Consider the following 20,037-nt stretch of genomic DNA (forward strand, 5'->3'; position numbering starts at 1 on the left):
CCCTTGCAGCTGACCTGCCAGTGTAGCAATAGGATCCATGGCTGCACACAAACAAACAAAAAATGACGGTTTTGGCGGTTTATAATGTCACGCTTCGTGTGGGAGGGAAACACCACACCGAGCATAGGTGGGAAGGGGGGGACAGAGAATCAGGCCTGAGAACTAGGGAAGGAAGATGGACACCGCCTATTGAAAATCCCTAACCAAAATCCTGACTGACTACCAATATAAACAGACACCAAAGGTAGGTGAGTTCATACGCAGGGATACCTAGAGTGCTATCTAGCCCTAGAGGACCTTGGTACTAATGGCAGGAACGAGACTACCTGTTCCTCCAAAAGTAAGGACGAACAGAGGTCTACTTCAGGCCTAATACAAACAATAGGGAAATGCAACACACAGAACCCGAACAAAATACAAAAGGGAAAGGAAAGACTTAACTTCAAAGGGGCTATGGAAGCACCAGGAACTCAGCCGAGATTCAACCACAAACTATCCACAGGTCCAACAGAAGCTATAAACCACACAGCATTGTGAGAGAAGCAACTACACCTGGAGACAAGGGGTGTGGCCATTACCAGAAACAACACAGACGCCTATTGATCCACAAGGAAAACCTGTCAGATCAAACCACGTGTTGCCAGTCTCACAGATTTCCTGCCACTCACAGTCACCGGGACATCCATATATCTCGGTACGTCCGTGACAATATTATTATTTAAATTTTCGCGATGAAACGTTTTTTTGTTGTATGCATCTCTCTTGTTTCTCTGTCATGAAACTGAATTAGGTAAGAGGCTTTTTAATTTAGACTTCTGCATTATTTCCTGACCCTTGAGAGGCGGAAGCTCCTCATGTGGTGCCGTTCTGGAGGTTAACGGGAAATCCAATTACCTGTAAGAGCATTTTTCATCTTTTTTTGCTGACCCATAGAAATGAATGGGTCTGTGGGCAATCTGTAAAAAATGCGGATAGCACACAAATGGAAAATATGGTTATGTGCATGAGGCCTTACATGCATATTTCTACACATACATGCAGGCATTTACACACACAACTTGTTCATTGGCACTTATTAAAAGTTACTTACTGGGCTGCACTTCGGGCCCTTATATGCTCCTTGCACTTCGAGGACCATGTGCTGTACATTATACACGTGATTCTAGCCTGGTTACAACCTACAGCACATGTGAGAGATTCAGTCTTGTACATGTGCTGTCAGTTGTAACCAGGATAGGATCACATGTATAATGTACAGCACAGGATCCTGGAAGAGCAAGGAGCATATAAGGATCGGGAGCGTGGCGTTGGTCCAGTAAGGAACATTTAATAAGTGCCAATGAACAAGTTGTTACTCTAATCAAGGGGGGAAAAACATGAAAAAAAAAATTGGATAATTCCTTTAAAGGGGTTGTCTCACTTCAGCAAGTGGAATTTATCATGTACAGAAAGTTAAGCTGCCTCATCCTCCTCTGTGCTCTGCTTGTCATGGATTATGATCCTTAATACAGTTTAAGGGCCCTTTCACACTTGCATTCTTTTCTTCCGGCATAGAGTTCCGTCGTCTGGGCTCTATGCCGGAAGAATCCTGGTCAGGATTATCCCCATGCATTCTGAATGGAGAGAAATCCGTTCAGCATGCATCAGGATGCCTTCAGTTCCGGAACGGAACGTTTTTTGGCCGGAGAAAATACTGCAGCATGCTGCGCTTTTTGCTCCGGCCAAAAATCCGAAACACTTGCCGCAAGGCCGGATCCGGAATTAATGCCCATTGAAAGGCATTAATCCGGATCCGGCCATAAGCTAAACGTCGTTTCGGCGCATTACCGGATCCGACGTTTAGCTTTTTCTGAATGGTTACCATGGCTACCAGGACGCTAAAGTCCTGGCAGCCATGGTAAAGTGTAGTGGGGAGCGGGGGAGCAGTATACTTACCGTCCGTGCGGCTCCCCGGGCACTCCAGAGTGACGTCAGGGCGCCCCACGCTCATGGATGACGTGATCGCATGGGCACGTCATCCATGCGCATGGGGCGCTCTGACGTCATTCTGGAGCGCCCCGAGAGCCGCACGGACTGTAAGTATACTGCTCCCCCGCTCCCCACTACTACTATGGCAACCAGGACTTTAATAGCGTCCTGGGTGCCATAGTAACACTGAACGCATTTTGAATGCTTTCAGTTCACTTGCGTTTTTCCGGATCCGGCGTGTAATTCCGGCAAATAGAGTACACGCCGGATCCGGACAACGCAAGTGTGAAAGAGCCCTAATTTGATATTTAGCTGAATTTCTGTAGGAATGGAGTTCATGAGGAGACATGAAATACAGAGAGGACAGACTGTGGTAATGGAGACTGCATACAAGTGCTGCTGCTTATTAGCCACATCTGCTTATGAACTCAATTCCAACAGATATTCAGCTAAAGATCTTATCTGTATTCAGGATCATAATCCCTGTCAATCAGAGAGTGAGATGAGGCAGCTCTTTATCTTAGTGTTGTGAAGTAACTTGTCCTCCTGTGTGATTAGGATAGGCCACAAGCGGCTCTTTAGACACTTCAATGCGGCTCTTTGGTGCGGGCTCCCACAGTGGCGTACATGCCGGGGCCCGGCCGCCTGTGGACCCCCCTGGCCCCTGCAGTCAGTGTTTTCTTACGTCTAAGTGGCGCGGGTGGGCGGCCGCGCAGCCATATCGCGCTGCTCAAGCTGCTTGCAAAATGTCCGTCATGCGCCTCCTGCCCCGTCTGTCTGCTCCTTCCACTTTATGAATGAAGCAGGCAGGCGGGGCAGGAGGCGCATGACGGAGGGAGAGATGTCACGCTGCGCACAGCAGCAGAAGGGCGGGCAGCGGCGCTCTAGTTCGGCTGCCCACTGCCGGCCATATGAGGAGTGGTGAAGAGGCCACCGCTCAGGAGACTTGGAGCAAAATGTCCTGCAGCAGAAAGGTAGGAGCTGCCCCCGGTGTGTGCACAGCGCCGGGCACTGCACCGGCCCCGCCGCAAGTGTCCCTGCCTCCTCCCTTCCCCCCACTAATACATTACTTTACTTACTAGAAGGCACTTATGGGGGATATCTGTGGAGGGCACTTATGAGGGATATCTGTGGAGGGCATTTATGGGGGATATCTGTGGATGACACATATAATCTTATGCTATATATGTGTCATCCACAGATATCCCCCATAAGTGCGTCATCCACAGATATCCCATAATAATCCACAGATATCCCCCATAAGTGCCATCCCCCCCCATAAGTGCGTCATCCACATTACATCCACATCTGCAGACAAGTTTAATAAAAGTAAAAAATGATAAAGATAAAATGAAATAATAATCAAGATCCAAATAAAAGAAAGTACATATAAAAGTATGTAAAAACACACTCTGGGCTCATGCCCACGAATGTAAGGGCGCCGTGCCTGTGCTGCGGACGCAAATAGCGGTCGCAATGCACGGACACAGACCATGGGGCAGCTGCATGAGGATCGCGGACCCATTCACTTGAATGGGGTTCGCGATCCGCATCCGACTGCCCGCACCGCAAAAAAGTAGCGCATGCTGAAGTGAATGGGTCCATGATGCGGCTGCACACGGCCGTGTGCAGCCCGCATCATGGACCCATTCACTTCAATGGGTCCAGGATCGGGATATGAGTGCTACAGTGTGCTTCCGTGGTGCTTCTGGCTGTGCCTCCGCACCGCAAAAAAGTAGTGCATGCGCTACTTTTTTGCGGTGCGGAGGCACAGCCAGAAGCACCACGGAAGCACTCTGTAGCACTCATATCCCGGATCCTGGACCCATTGAAGTGAATGGGTCCATGATGCGGGCTGCACACGGCCAGTGCCCGTGTATTGCGGACCCGCCGTATGCGGCCTGCAATATGGCAACGGCGGGCACATGGTCGTGTGCATGAGCCCTAATAGTCCTCACTGGTACTGTTGACGCAATATTTTAGGTTTTAAAAATGTGGCTCTCGAAAGAAATTTCAATCGTGGTTTTGGCGATATTTGGCTCAGTTGACAAAAAAGTTTGCCCATCACTGGGATAGGTTATATGTGCACTAATAGGACGGCGGCCATTTTATTTCACCTGATGATTGTTCTCCAGACAAACAAGCCATTTTAAAGGGCTTCTGTCACCCCCCAACTTTCAGTTTTTGACTTATATTTGTTAATGTAAGCAGATTCCATATATGCCCCTCTTACCTCGGGCTGTGCAGTAATTACAGTAAAAAACGTACTTTTTTTACTGTAGCAAGTTGGGCGGACTTGCTGGTAGCCACCGCATCCTCTATTTGAAAAAACGCCCCCTTCTCCACTTGATTGACAGGGCCAGCGAGCGCTCTCCTCCTCTCGCAGGCCCTGCCTGCAGCCTCAAATCCCGTGCCTGCGCCGTACCGGTCGTTATTCGGCGCAGGCGCTCTGAGAGAAGGACGCTCGCTTGGCCGCTCCTTCCTCAGTGCACCTGCGCCGATGACGTCAGCCCTACACCCAGAAGAGAGGCCTTCTCTTCCGGGTGTAGGGCTGACGTCATCGGCGCAGGCGCACTGAGGAAGGAGCGGCCGTCCTTCTCTAAGAGTGCCTGCGCCGAATGACGACCGGTACGGCGGAGGCGCGGGATTTGAGGCTGCAGGCAGGGCCAGCGAGAGGAGGAGAGCGCTCGCTGGCCCTGTCAATCAAGTGGAGGAGGGGGCGTTTTTTCAAACAGAGGATGCGGCGGCTACCAGCAAGTCCGCCCAACTTGCTGGTAGTGAAGAAATTTACACGTAATAAAAGTACGTTTTTTACTGTAATTACTGCACAGCCCAAGGTAAGAGGGGCATATATGGAATCTGCTTACATTAACAAATATAATAAGTCAAAAACTGAAAATTGGGGGTTGGGGGGTGACAGAAGCCCTTTAACTAATGAAAGGTATTTGGGAATATATTTATAATGAAGTAATATTTAAGTATTTTCTTAATTCCCAGAGAACCCCTTTAACTTTCTTTACATGATAAATGCTATTTGCTGAAGTTAGACAACCCCTTGAAGGCTACACAGTAATTTTACCCACGATGTGTCGTGCAAACAAGGATCACAGCTAGAGATGAGAGAATTGACTTCGGAAGTCGCTTCGCTAAAAAATTTGTTAAAATGCTGTGCGGAGATCCTTCTTTGTACAGAAGTAGGATGTACTGCCTCTGATGAGGCGAAGTACGTTATTCGCAAAGTCACACGAGACTTCATAGAATAACTTCGGTAATTAATTATTACAGTTAAAAACCTTGGAACTGAACTCGAGTTTGGTTCCAAGGTACCACTCGGAACCCAAGTTTCGTTCCAAGTTTTGAAGAGGTTTTTCACTGTAATAATCAATTACCAAAGTTATTCAATGAAGTCTGCTGCACGGAGAAGGATTTTTTTGTAGCATCCAAAGCTCGCTTCTCTCATCACTAATCACAGCAACAGAATGCTAAAGTTCCATGAGTTAAAATTCCAGAGGAGCATGTATGGCCTATACTGTAAGTCTCCTCACGCCAATTAAGACTCTCTCCTCAAGGAGAAATGACCTAGGGCTTTCACGCAGTTAAGCCAGTATTCTCTGTTCTGCACTGATGAGGGGCAATCACCCCGAAACAGCTGTCTGCAGATGAGGTGCTGGCTTATTTAATAGAAGTCATGTCTCAAGGTGTATTTAAAAGGGTCGAACATTGACTTATAGGATAGCTGAATTAGGCTACTTTCACACTAGTGTTTTTTCTGGATCCGGCAGGGTTCATCAAAAACGCTTCCGTTACTGATAATACAACCATCTGCATCCGTTCTGAATGGATCTGGTTGTATTATCTGTAACATAGCCAAGACGGATCCGTCATGAACTTCATTGAAAGTCAATGGGGGACGGATCTGTTTTCTATTGTGTCAGAGAAATCTGATCCGTCCCTATTGACTTGCATTGTGGGTCATGATGGATCCGTTTTTCTTCGCACCCCAGGACTGAGGTTTGCGCTCCGGTATGAGAATGGAACGGAATGCATTTTGGAGCATTCTGTTCTGTTCAGTTACGTTTTGTCCCCATTGACAATTAATGGGGACAAAACGGAAACGTTTTTTTCCGGTATTGAAACCCTAAAACGGATCTCAATATCGGAAAATAGAAACGCTAGTGTGAAAGTAGCTTTACATGTGGTGGCATTAGAGGCAGAGCTTGTTAAGAGCTCATTTGCATCTAGGGTTGCCACCTGGCCTTTAACTCACTGGCCAAGCTGGTAATGTAGTGCCCCTGCCGATCCCGGCAATTTTTTTCTACCAGCAATAATTAATGCCAGTATTCCTATGTGGACTGTTACTAATGAGTGCTCCCATTGTGGAGTGCTCATTAGTACAGCCTTTAACTCCCGCCCCTACCCCACTTGTGTTAAAAAATAAAATCACCTCATCCATTTGATGGCGCTGGGGTCAGGACCTGCGCTCCAGCATGATAATGTTTCACAGCAGGACCTGTGAGACATCATCACGCTGGAGTGCAGGTCCTGTCCTGAGCTTCAAGTGAGAAGCAAGTGCTCACAACGGCTTCGATTAAACGGATAAGGTTTTTTGTTTTTTTTCACAAGCAGAGAATGGAGCATTAGTAATTCTGGGGGGCACTAATGGGGGTATTATTGATTCTGGGGGCACTGAGGGCATTATTATTACCGAGGGGCACCAATGCTGCATTAGGCTAATAATGGGGGCATTATTAATTCTGGGGGGCACTAATGGAGGCATTATTATTACTGGGGGCACTAAAAGGGGCATTATTAATTATGGAGGCGCTAATGGGGGCATTATTAATTATGGGGGTCTCTAATGGAGGTATTACTATTACTGGGGGCACTATCAATTCTGGGGGGACCTAATAGAGGCATTAATGTTACTGGGGGGCACTAAACCTGTTTTAAGCCACACCCCCACAACCACATACCGTTTGGGGTGTGGCTTCACATGGCCACTATTTATCGGGAATGGTGGCAACCCTAGTTAGCCGCCAGTATGTTTTTACTGCACTACTTTTGTCTACTTGTATATATAGAATATAACTGTTTTGTTGTTTCAATAAACCAAGTTTAAAAAACAAACAAACACTTTAACAGTGATATGTTGAAAATATTCTTACCAGGCCAGCGCTGTACTCCCTGGTGTAATTACATAGTGGGCATTTCCTGGATCAAGCAATACGTGATCCTAGTCCAGTTACAACCCACAATGTATGAGGATTTTGCCTGCGCAGTCAAGCAGCCTTGGGAACTGACTGCTCACAGCACCCAAGGCTGCTTGACTGCACAGGCGCAACCCACGTACATCATGGTTTGTAACTGGACTAGGATCACGTGCCAAGTGTACAGCATGTGATCCAGGAAGTGCTCATAAAGTAATTACACCAGGGAGCACAGTGCTGGCCTGGTTGGAATATTTTCAACATTATCACTGTTAAAGTGTTTAGTCACATGAATGGAGGGACCATTAAAAAATTGCAAATAACCTCTTTAAGTATCCCATTCCTTATCATCAATCCGAATGGCTTATCTGCCCTTATATTTGAATTTGTCATTAATAATTGCCATCATGTGTCTTTCGGATACCTCACTTTTTTTGTAATTAGGAGTTTAATACTTATTTTGGGTCATTTTCCATTTCGGTTTCTAAAAATTCAGAAGCAGAGATCAACAGAAACTGTACATAGTTTGGGCCCTGATTCAAGTGAACATGAAGAAATGTCAATTATTTAAAAAAAAAGGATGCTGATAAGAGACATTCTATGAGGCGTTTGTTTCCTGTGGAGAAAAAGGTATGGTTGTCTAATGAAAATTTGCATTTCAAAGTACCTTTGCATAAGTTGGGTCCCAGATAAATTGGTCCTTATAAGATCATGGAAATTATTAATCCTGTGTTTCCGATTGCTTCTGCCCTCTTCATTCAGGATATTCATGATAAATCCATTGTCAAGAGGTACATTTCACCTATGACTAAGGAAGAGATCTAGATTATGAAGTGCAGCATATTGTTGATTCTTCTAGTGTTAAAGGTTCCCTTTCCCTTTAATACCTGGTGCATTTGTAACGCCCCAGAGTGGCATTACCACATTTTTGTAGCTCCTATTATCTCTTGTGGTTGATCCTGTATCATGTTGCATATTTATTTCCATATCCTGCAAAATGTGTATTCAAATTTCCTTACAAATAACTGTTTAAGTGTAATGTGCCTGGTTTACCAGCAGATGGCGGCAATCTTGGAAGAGCTAGTTTCCCTGGAGTGGAACCTTCTATTCCATTCTAGCCCTCTCTAGAGAGGGAGGAGTTTAACTAGTGAAAGTCAGTCTAGAGCAGGGATCAGCAACCTTCGGCACTCCAGCTGTTGTGAAACTACAACTCCCAGCATGCTGCTTTCACGTCTATGGGAGTTCAGAGAACAGCCAAGCAAGTGTGCATGATGGGAGATGTAGTTTCACAACACCTGGAGTGCCGAAGGTTGCTGATCCATGATCTAGAGGATTCCCTCCTTGGGGAAGGAGCAGGCCCTCGTCCCTGTTGGGCGAGCCTGCAGAAGTCAGTCTAACTTGCCCCATCTTGTGGAGAGGTTGTGTCTAGCTTACCCCCTCTGCTTGGGGAAGCAGCATGCCCTCGTCCCTGTTGGACGAGCCTGCAGGAGTTAGTGAAGAGTAGTTGAGAGCAGCCCCTGCCAGGGAAAGGCTGTGTGCCCACCAGCAGAGCACTTTCTGCTAGGCTAGGCCCAAAGAAAGCGAAGTAAAAAGCTTCAGGGCCAGGAGGAAAGATTCCCTGGATAAAGATACAGAGAAAGATAAAGATAGAGTCAGACCACAGAAAGCTAAGCTGCAGTTGCAGCAGAAGAGGAAAAGTTCCTATTTAATCCAGCTAACATAGCAGAACTGAAAGAGTACATATGTAGCAGCGTTGAACGTGTTTGCCTGCCAAACTAATGCTAAAACCTGCTGAGGACCAAGATAAAGTTGGAAGATTGTTTACTGATGAAAGTCTATGCCAAGTAAAGCTGTGTTCAACTTTAATAAAAGTCTGGACTTAAGTTCTTTCACCCTCATCACCTATCCCTTTTAGTTGCGGATGACAACGCCTGGGGTTCCAGGATCTTCAGGTAGGAGCACCGTGACAAGTGCTAAAGCCACACCTAAGGTAAACTGTAGGCAAACCTTAACCACCTCTCGTCTGCCCATAGACTATAAATGTCCGGGAGGTGGTTCTCCATTTCTTAATGGACGTTCCTGAACGTCCATTCAGAAACTGCACCTGCACGCTAAATAGAGAAGGCAGGGACAGTGCCCAGGTGTCCTTGCCCGATCACCGAGCGCTGTGTATATAGTGCAGGAAGCGCTATGCGCTTCCTGTTCCGGCCCGGCGGTCATATGATCTCCGGGGCCAGGAGAGTGCAGGAGCTGTGAGGTCTTTCCGAGACCTCGATCAGCCCTGCACTGAGGCTGTACAGCGCTGTATTGCACTGTACAGCCTCTCTGGGGGGTGTATTTCTCCTGTAACTGGGGCTACTATGTCAGCCCCAGTTACAGGAGAAATCAACAGTGAAAAAAAAAAAGGGAAGGTAAATATCCCCCAGAGGTCTTGTATGACCCTTATGGGGGACGAAAAGTGTAAATAAAATAAAGTGTTAAAAAATAATAAAAAAGGTTTCACATGTAAAAAAAAAAATTCCCCAAGTAAGGAATAAAAAAAAAATATGTAAAAATAGAATTTGTTTTAATAAAATAGACATATTTGGTATTGCCACGTCCGTGACGGACGGCTCTATAAATATATCACATGATCGACCCAGTCCGTTAAACACCATAAAAAAACGGTGTAAAAAAAAGCCATTTTTGTCACCTTACATCACAAAAAGTTCAACACCAAGTGATCAAAAAGGCGTATGTCCCACAAAATGGTACCAATAAAACCGTCACCTCATCCTGCAAAAAATGAGCCCCTACATAAGAAAATCTCTAAAAAAAACTATAGCTCTCAGACCATGGACACATTAAAACATTTTTTTTTGTTTCAAAAATGCTATTATTGTGTAAAACTTAAATTAATAAGAAAAAGTATACATATTAGGTATCTCCACGTCCGTAACGATCTGCTTTGTACTTGACCGAACCCCTCAGGTGAACGCTGTAAAAATAAATAAAAACTGTGCTAAAACAACAATTTTTTGGTCACCTTGCCCCATAAAGTGTTATAATGAATGATCAAAAAATATGTACCCAAAAATAGTACCAATAAAACTGGCACCTTATCCCCTAGTTTCCAAAATGGGGTCACTTCTTGGGAGTTTCTACTGTAAAGGTGCATCAGGGGGGCTTCAAATGGGACATGGCATCTAAAAATCATGTGGCGCTCCTTTTCTTCTGCGCCCTGCCGTGTGCCCATACAGCAGTTTATGACCACATGTGGGGAGTTTCTGTAAACCGCAGAATCTGGGTATTAAATATTGAGTTTTGTTTGGCTGTTAACCATTGATGTGTTAAAGAAAAAATTGGATTAAAATGGAAAATATGCCAAAAAAGTGAAATTTAAAAATTTGATCTCCATTTTCCTTTAATTGTTGTGGAACGCCTAAAGGGTTAACAAAGTTTGTAAAATCGGTTTTAAGTAACTTGAGGAGTGTAGTTTCTACAATGGGAGCATTTATGGGGGTATCCACTATGTAGGCCCCACAAAGTGACTTCAGACCTGAACTGGTCCTTAAAAAGTGGGTTTTGGCAATTTTCTTAAAAATTTTAAGAATTGCTTCTAAACTTCTAAGCCTTTTAACGTCCTAAAAAAATAAAATGACATTTCCAAAATGATGCCAACATAAAGTAGACATATGGGGAATCTTATGTAATAAATATTTTATGAGGTATCACTTTGTTTTAAAAGCAGAGAAATTGACATTTAGAAAATTGCGAATTTTTATATTTTTTTGGTAAATTTGGGATTTTTCATAAATAAAGGTGAAACATATTGACTCAGATTTATGACTAGCATGAAGTACAATGTGTCACGAGAAAACAATCTCTAAATTGCTTGGATAAGTAAAAGCGTTCTAAAGTTATTACCACATAAAGTGAGATATGTCAGATTTGCAAAATTAGGCCTGGTCAGGAAGGGGGCAAATGGCCCACATGTGAAGTGGTTAAACCACTATGGCATTTCTACACTGGGTTCCACCATCACCATCTACATAGGGGGAGCTAGTCCCTCATTGCTGAAATGCAACTGGCGTCACGACAAACTTTTAACAGACGTAAAGGGATCCCATGGTTGGCGTCGCATCCAGTAGCGCGCTGCACATTGGAAAGGTTATGGACCGAAGGAAGGTTCTTGGGTACTGGCTTGTTCAGTTCATGTGGATTGTTTGGTTTGCTCTTTTCATAAAAAATGTTAAAGAAATTTCTACATAAACCTGGCCTCTCATAGCTGGGGGAGAGGGGAATACGGTCAGGAATTTCTAAAGCCACAATCTGGGACAGTTGGCATGTCAACCAGCCAAACGCCGGCTCGTCAACCTATTAGTGAGCCTGGATGCTGTGTCAGTCGGGATATAAGACTGGCATTTGCTCCTTGTATTTGCCTGGGATTCAGGCATGTCCTGGCTCCTGTTACTTCATTTCTGCATTGTACTACTTGTCCTGCCTAATCTCCTTGCAGAGGACTCCGGTGAACACTAAGGCTGCATTAACATTAGCGTTTACATTTTCCGGTATTGTGCTACGTCATAGGGGCTCAATACTGGAAAAAAACGCTTCCTTTTTGTCCCCATTCATTGTCAATGGGGACAAAACTGAACTGAATGCTCCAAAATGCATTCCGTTCTGTTTAGTTGCATTCCCAGACCGGAGAGCAAACCGCAACATGCTGTGGTTTGATTTCCATCCTGGGATGCGGAGCAAGACGGATCCGTCATGACCCCCAATGAAAGTCAACGGGGACGGATCCGTTTTCTCTGACAATAGAAAACTGATCCGTCCCCTATTGACTTTCAATGGAGTTAATGACGGATCCGTCTTGGCAATGTTAAAGATAATACAACCGGATCCGTTCATACCGGATGCAAATTGTTACATTATCAGTAACAGAAGTGTTTTTGCTGAACCCTGCCGGATCCAGCAAAAAATGCTAGTGTGAAAGTAGCCTTAGGGGTAGCCTTATACAGTACTGTGCAAATGTTTTAGACAGGAGTGGAAGAATGTTGCAAAGTAATTATGTGTCTTTGGCTGATCACTGCATCTATGGTCTCAACATTGCCCATTTCTTTGTGCTTCTTCAAAACAGCTTGATACAGGCAAATCATTATCCATCACGCAGTAGCATCTGGGAGGCATCAGATTGGCTCCAAATTTGTTCTGCAGCAGGATAACGACCCCACACATACAGCCAATGTCATTAAGAATTCTCTTCAGTGCAAAGAAGAACAAAAGAAGTCCTGGAAGTGATGACATGGCCCTCATAGAGCACTGATCTCAACAGCAACTCTATTTGGGGTGACATGAAGCCTGTTACAATGGCAGTTCATGGCCGCCATTGTCCTGTACATGAATTAGCAGCGCTGCTGTATCTCTTAACCTCCTCTTGCTCTCGGAGCTGCTGCTAGGCTGTTTCCAATTGCTCATTAGCCTGGGATATATAAGCTCTCTGGTTTCCTCACTTGGCCTGATCAATTGATCTCTGTAGATCCTGCCAGGTCTCTCTTGCTTGCTAGGACCTTTATAAGAGCTATAATCTGGTTGTCTGCCTGTTTCCTGACCTTTGCCTGATTACTGTTCCTGTGCTTCCTCCTCTGATCTTTGGGCTGTTTCACGGATTTTGCATTTACTCTCTTCTGCCTTAATTCAGATTGGTTCTGACTATGTGTATTGTCCGATCCATTGGTGCTTTGCACTGGTATCTCTGACCCCTATGGGTTAGCTGTAAACTACGCCGGGACTATGCCAATAGGTAGCAGCGGCGTGGTAGCTCCCATACAGCGAAGACCAGATTCCTGTTGGTGTTAAAGAGTAAAAACCAGGGGATGATATTTATTGTGGTCTATGACGGGAAACAGCAAGACATGGAGCCAATGGCTCTAAACTCCACTGCAGTTTTGGAAAGTGGCAGTTGTTATTATGCCCAGTGTACTTGGCACCCTTTGGTGAGGGACTGGTTGTCGACCCAGGGTATAGACAGTGCAGCAAGCATGTGCTTTTTGGCAGTTGTAACTTGTAATTAATGGAAGTCAATTGTCACATGAATAGCAATACACTGCATCACGCTACAGAAAGTGACTGAGGTACAGTCATCTCCCAATCCAATTACCAGGGAGTGACAAAAGAGGCACTTAAGGAGCCCTATGGGTATTGCATATTGGTGCTATCCGACCTTATCTAGACCTCCAGCACTACAAAAGTTGCCTCTAAACCGCAATCTATAACACAAAGCTAGTAAGTGTCAGGAAACCAGAACGTTTTTTTTTTTTTTTTTTATATGATACAAGTCCACTGATGCATTGAATTTAATGTTAGCAATTCAGGAAAGTGCTAAATGTGTAATGTTCTTCTGGAATTTACAGTATTCCGTTCACAAACGCCAACTGGGTGCTATTTACACATCCTTTCCAATCGCAGAGAAAACAAACTTTGCAAATGAGTTTCCAAGTGCCCAGTGTATGGTCCCAAGTTCAACAAGTACTCTTTACTACAACCAGCCCACAGCGTGCCCTTGGACAGGGTGTAGTGAGGAGAGCTTGTGCACTTGCCAGGCTAGGGATCTCTCACTAGACACTTGCAAACAGATTTGCATATCAAATCAAAGTTTTTTTTCCTCTCAGAGTTTGGACCTTTATCCAGGGGTACAAGGGTATGCTTGTAAAACTGTAATTGTTCGCCACCTGTTGCTGGAACTAACCTATTCGTTGCCAGGTACAAAATGACCAGTTTTGACATGTACAAATAAAACCTAAATTACAATATACAAAAATTATACTAACCCCCCCATTATCCATATATTTTCTTAAAGAAGACAACTATCACATTGTAAAAATGCCACTGTAAAAACGCCGGAAAAAGCTTCCCATCCATTTCAAAGGGAAGTACTGTTGCTTTTTTTCCATATGGAAAAAAGAAGCGTGAAATAAAGCAGCAGCATACCCTATCTTGGGGCTGAATCTCCCATTGAAATCAATCAGAAGCATGAAAAAACAGCTCTGTGTGTCCATGAATTTTTTGGTGCAGATCCGTGCCAAAAACCACAAGCATTAAATAAATTAAAAAAAAAAACAAAAAAAAAAAAACACATGCTCAGACGCCACGCTGAATTTTGCAGGTGGATTTTCAAACTCAGTTGTGTGAACATACCGTAATTGAAAACTATTATAGCAACAATCAGTAAGCGAAAATATATTTTATCACTGATGACATTTTTTTAAATAATGGTGGGTTTACACAGGTTGAGGAGCAGACTATTATTGGGAAGCAAGCGTTCCTTCAACAAATGGCTGCTCGTTCAGTGGAGGGGAAGCTACTGAAATCACTTGTCCTCATATAGCTGCATTGTTTCTGGGCAGCAGAGTGCGATAATTTACTTGCCTGCACAAACGATAGTTTTACCTGATGAATGAGCGTTTCGCTCATACATCGGGTGATTGGCTGCATCTTTAGATTGGCAGATTGTCAACAGGATTGTTTGCAGGAACGTTTGCCTCCTATAATCTGCCTGACTATCGGGTCGCGTAAACCTGCCAGTAGATATTCCTCGCTAGTGATAATCATTATTACTAAGTGTAACAGGCATCGCTAGAGAAGCAGTCTGGATGTTTTTTTTGTATAGATCTGGTACGGACAGGAAAGGGACAGTGTAAAATGTGAATTTTTTGATGTTTGTGATGTATTTGGTGCTATGACCTGGATACTGGTAAACATCTGCTTCCTGGCATCAATAAATGGCCTAACTAGGTTCAGAAACATGATTAGATGAGTAAACCCTCATCTTAACTCTCCTTTTCTGAAAAAAAGGCCCCCCCATATGTAACAGAGAGTAAGTATGCTCTTTGATGGGGGACTGATAGCATGCACAGAGGTCTATGCTATCCTCCCCCTGGGGACATATACAACCAAAGCAGGAGAAACAAGCTATGTCTCTCCCTGTGCAGGCTGTCAGCACTTCCACCACTAGCTCCTCTCTCCTCTTCCAGGGTGGCTGACATCTCAACTGGCTAAAGAAGCGAGGTGCTGCTTTCTGCTGGCATATCTCAGCTGTGTAATCATCTCAGCTTTAAAACAAGACCAAATTTGAGGCTGTATCTGACATATATCTTGATTTACAGCACTTAGCAATCGGGTCGGAAATGAAAGCTGCAGACATATGGTCTTGTTTCAAAGCTGAGATTGTCAGCTTTAAAACAAGGCCTGGCTTTATTTAGCTAGCTGTTAAACAGCCTGAGATTTTGCTCCCATCATCAAGGACATACGAGGTATGCCCTTGGCTACTGAATTGTCACCCTGCAAGGATGTATGACATAAGTCTTTGGCAGAGAAAGAGTTAATAGGGGGAAAGTAGCTGAAAGACTCCTTTTAAAAGGGTTGTCTGCTTTATTTTATATTGATAACCTATCCTCAGGATGTTCATCGATCAGCTATTTGAAGAGAACACAACACTCCTACAAGTGCTGCCTTCTCTTCACTTCACTTCCCTTACACCTGCTCGCCCCTACAATTGCGACGGAAAGAAAAGAGTATTACACTCACCGGTAATCCGGTTTCCTGGAAGTCTCCATGACACCAAGTCCTGAGATTGACTTCCTTCTGATTGGACAGGAAAAACACAGAGAGGTTAAAACCCCCACCCCCTCCTCACATCACCAGTGTATTTTAACGAAGAACCCCAGGATGAAAGGATAATAGCTAATAGCAGAAAAAAAGGGTGGGATATATGTGGTGTCATGGAGACTTCCAGGAAACCGGATTACCGGTGAGTGTAATACTCTTTTCCCCAGTCGTCTCCATGACACCAAGTCCTGAGACAATATCAAAGATACAATTAGGGGGGGACGACTGCCGACAGGACCTTACGTCCAAATCTTAGGTCGTCATTAGCAGCTACATCTAGTCTGTAGTGCTTAGTGAAAGTATGAACTCTTTTCCATGTTGCTGCCCTGCAAATCTGTTGTAAGGAGGCTGAGGCTTTTTCCGCCCAGGAGGCAGCCATGCCTCTCGTAGAATGTGCTTTTAGGGAAGCAGGGACGTCTTTTCCCTGAGCTTTATATGCTTCGGAGATTGCCATCTTAATCCATCTGGAGATGGAACTTTTTGCCGCTCTCTTCCCTTTGTTAGGACCTGAAAATTGGACAAACAGATTTTTGTCTTTTCTCCAAAGGCTGGTAGCTTCCAGGTACTTTAAGACCGCTCTCCGGACATCTAATGTGTGGTAAGTGATTTCTTGATCGTTTTTCGGATCGTCACAGAACGAGGGGAGAACAATGTCCTGAGACCTATGGAAGGTCGAGACTACCTTGGGGAGGAAAGTCGGATCTAATTTGAAAATTAATTTGTCCTCAAATATTGCAAGGAATGGTTCTTGGATGGACAAGGCCTGCAGCTCACAGACCCTTCTGGCTGAGGTTATTGCCACCAGAAAAATCGTTTTAAAGGTAAGCCATCTGATGTGGATAGAGTCCAGAGGTTCGAATGGATCGGAGGTTAGACCCCCTAGTACCGTATTAAGGTTCCATGGTGGCACCATGTTTCTAATTGTAGGTCTGATCCTATCTGCTGCCTTAAGGAATCTGGATATCCAGGGATGTTCCGTTAGCTTGGTATTATATAGTGCTCCTAAAGCCGATACCTGGACCCTAAGGGTATTGGGGGATAGACCTAAATCTAGCCCTTCTTGAAGAAAATCCAGGATTAGTGAGATGTTGGCTCTAAACTGGTTGAAGGAGGTCCCAGACCAATCAGCAAATTTCTTCCATATTTTTTGGTACTTGTCGTTGGTACTCTGTTTCCTGCTAAGGAGTAAGGTGTTCACTACTTTTTTTGATAGACCAAAGTTTAATAAGTTGGATTCTTCAGAATCCAGGCTGTTAACTTTAGTATTTTCAGGTCTGGGTGAGAAATGGGCCCCTGACTTAGAAGGTCCGGCCTCTGAGGTAGAAGGAGAGGAGCTTCCACGCTGAGGGCTTTCAAGAGGGAGAACCAACTTCTCTTGGGCCAGAAGGGGGTTATCAGGATTAGTGTACACTTTTCTTTTAGGAACTTCTGTAACACTCTGGGGATAAGCGGAAATGGGGGGAAGGCGTAGACTAAGTTTGTTGTCCAACTCTGGTTGAGGGCGTCTACTGCCCGAGGATGATCCCTGGGGTTGAGGGAGAAGAACTGGTTTAGCTGATGATTTCTCCTGGATGCAAACAGGTCTATCGTCGGCCTGCCCCATTTCTTTGTGATTAAATGGAAGGCTTCTGGAGCTAACATCCATTCCCCTGGGTCTAGTCTGTGCCGGCTTAGGTAATCGGCCTGAATGTTTAAAACTCCCTTCAAATGAACCGCTGAAAGAGATTGAATGTTGCCTTCTGCCCAGGAAAAGATTTTGTTTGCCAGGTTCTGTAGCAGGCGATGCCTTGTGCCTCCCTGGTGTTGGATAAAGGCCACGGCTGTAGCGTTGTCCGAGTAGACTAGGACGTGACGACCCTTTGCCAGCTGACTTGTGTGTTTCAGTGCTTCCCACACTGCCCTCAGCTCCTTGAAATTTGAGGATTGCTGGCTCACGTAATTCCCCCATGTTCCCTGGTAGGAGTTCCCCTGGACGACCGCTCCCCACCCGTGGAGGCTGGCATCTGTTGTGATGACTAGAGGGAGATCTTGTGCCCAGAAAATCCCGTTTTCTAGGTTCGAATTGCTGAGCCACCAAGTTAGTGATTTTTTGGTCTCTGCATCTAAGAATATTTTCCTCTCTAGGGTTAATTGCGATCTGTTCCATTTGTCTAAGATGAATTTCTGGAGTGGTCTTAGATGGAACTGTGCCCAGGCAACTGCTGGAATGCAAGCGGACAGACTCCCTAGTACCTTCATGGCCTGTCTTATTGAACAGAATTTCTCCTTCTTGAACTTCCTCAAAGCTGTCTGAAGTTTTACTATCTTTTGAGGTGGTAGAAAGGATCTTTGGGAGACTGTGTCTAGAGTAATGCCCAGAAAAACTTTCCGTTTGGATGGGATTAAATCCGATTTTTTCCAATTGATGAGCCAACCTAGGCTCTGTGGATGATCCAGGACTAACCCGAGATGGATTCCCATGGTCTCTATGTTGTCCGCCACTACCAGTAGGTCGTCCAGATAGGGGATCACACAAATTGCCTTTTCTCTCAAGGTTGTCAAGGCTTCCGCCATTATTTTGGTAAAAACCCTTGGGGCAGAAGAGATCCCGAAGGGGAGACACCTGAACTGGAAATGCTGAATGTTTCCCTCCAATTCTATTGCGAACCTTAGGAATTCCCTTGATGACCTGTGAATTGGGACGTGATAATAGGCGTCGCTTAAATCTATTGTGGCCATCACTGCATCCTTTTTTAAGAGTTTCACTGCTGACTTCAGGGTCTCCATTTTGAATTTTTGATATCTTACGTATTTGTTTAGATGTTTCAGATTTATAATTACCCTGGATTTCCCGTTTGGTTTCTTTATAATGAAGAGGCGGGAATAGAATCCCAGTCCTGTCTGATTTTTCGGGACGGGCTCTATGGCGTCCAAGGTTAATAGGTTTTTTATGTCGTTTTTTAAGGTCGCAGTTTGAGATGTCGGAAGGGTAGTGATCACATATTTCTGTGGAGGGGAAGAGAGAAGATCTATCAGATAACCCTCTTGTATAATACTTAAGATCCACCGGCTGTTTGTTACATGCTCCCAAGATCTTAGAAAGGAGCTGAGTCTTCCCCCCACTGGTATGGCGTCATTGTTTGTTGTTGGATGAGGAGGCTTCGGCCCGATTTGGGTTGAAGAGGAAGCTTCTCCCCCTGCCTCCCTTCGCATAGCTCCACCTCCCAGTCTTCCCTTTATCTTTTTTATTTTCGGGTTGAAAAAATCGGTCACGAAAGGGCTGCCTTTTTTGTTTATATCTTTCCTCTGGAAACCCTCTTTTTTTATTTGTCGCGTTGTCTAGGATTTTATCTAGATCTTCTCCGAAAACGTACTGACCGTGGAAGGGGAGTGCGATTAATTTATTTTTAGATGTGATATCTCCTGACCACGCTTTAAGCCATAGTGCCCTTCTCGCTGTATTTGAGAGAACAGCTGTACGGGCGGACAGTTTAACTGATTCAGCAGCTGCGTCTGCTAGAAAGGAGGTTGCCATCTTTAATAGAGGCAAGCTCTCTAGAATTTGATCCCGTGGTGTCTTATTGACCAGATGTATCTCTAGCTGGTCTAGCCAAAGGTTCAGTGTTCTGGCCACACATGTGGAGGCAACGCCCGGTTTGAGAAGGGCCGCCGTAGTCTCCCAGGTCTTTCGCAAGAGACTCTCCGCTTTCCTGTCTAGAGGATCTTTCAATTGTGCCGAGTCTTCAAACGGTAGGGCCGTATGTTTTGCTACCTTGGCCACTAGCGCGTCTACTTTGGGAATGGTCTCCCAATCCGTACAGTCCTCTTGGCTAAAGGGGTAGCGCCTCTTAATTCCTCTTGGGATAAAGGATCCTTTATCCGGTTTTTCCCATTCAGACCTAATTAATTTTTGGACACTATCAGGGACTGGAAAAACGGCCTTCTTCCTTTCACCTAGACCCCCAAAAATTTCTTGCTGGGTAGACCTAGGGGTTTTAGGCATCTCCATCTGAATGGTGGCCCTGATAAGTTCATCAATATCTTCAGGATTGAACAGGAAGCGCTTATATTCGCCCTCTTCATCTGAAGATGCCGGGTGTTTTTGGACAGATTCGGAGTCTGAGACCGCCAGCCCCTCACAGTCGGAATCCAGGATAAGTGATTTAACACTACAGGCGTCCTGAGTGGGGGGAACTTTGGGGGGAGTAGGTTCTCTGGTAGTTAAGGCTAGCTG

Source organism: Bufo bufo, chromosome 4 (assembly GCF_905171765.1).
Source record: "Bufo bufo chromosome 4, aBufBuf1.1, whole genome shotgun sequence".
In the NCBI taxonomy this organism is placed as follows: Eukaryota; Metazoa; Chordata; class Amphibia; order Anura; family Bufonidae; genus Bufo; species Bufo bufo.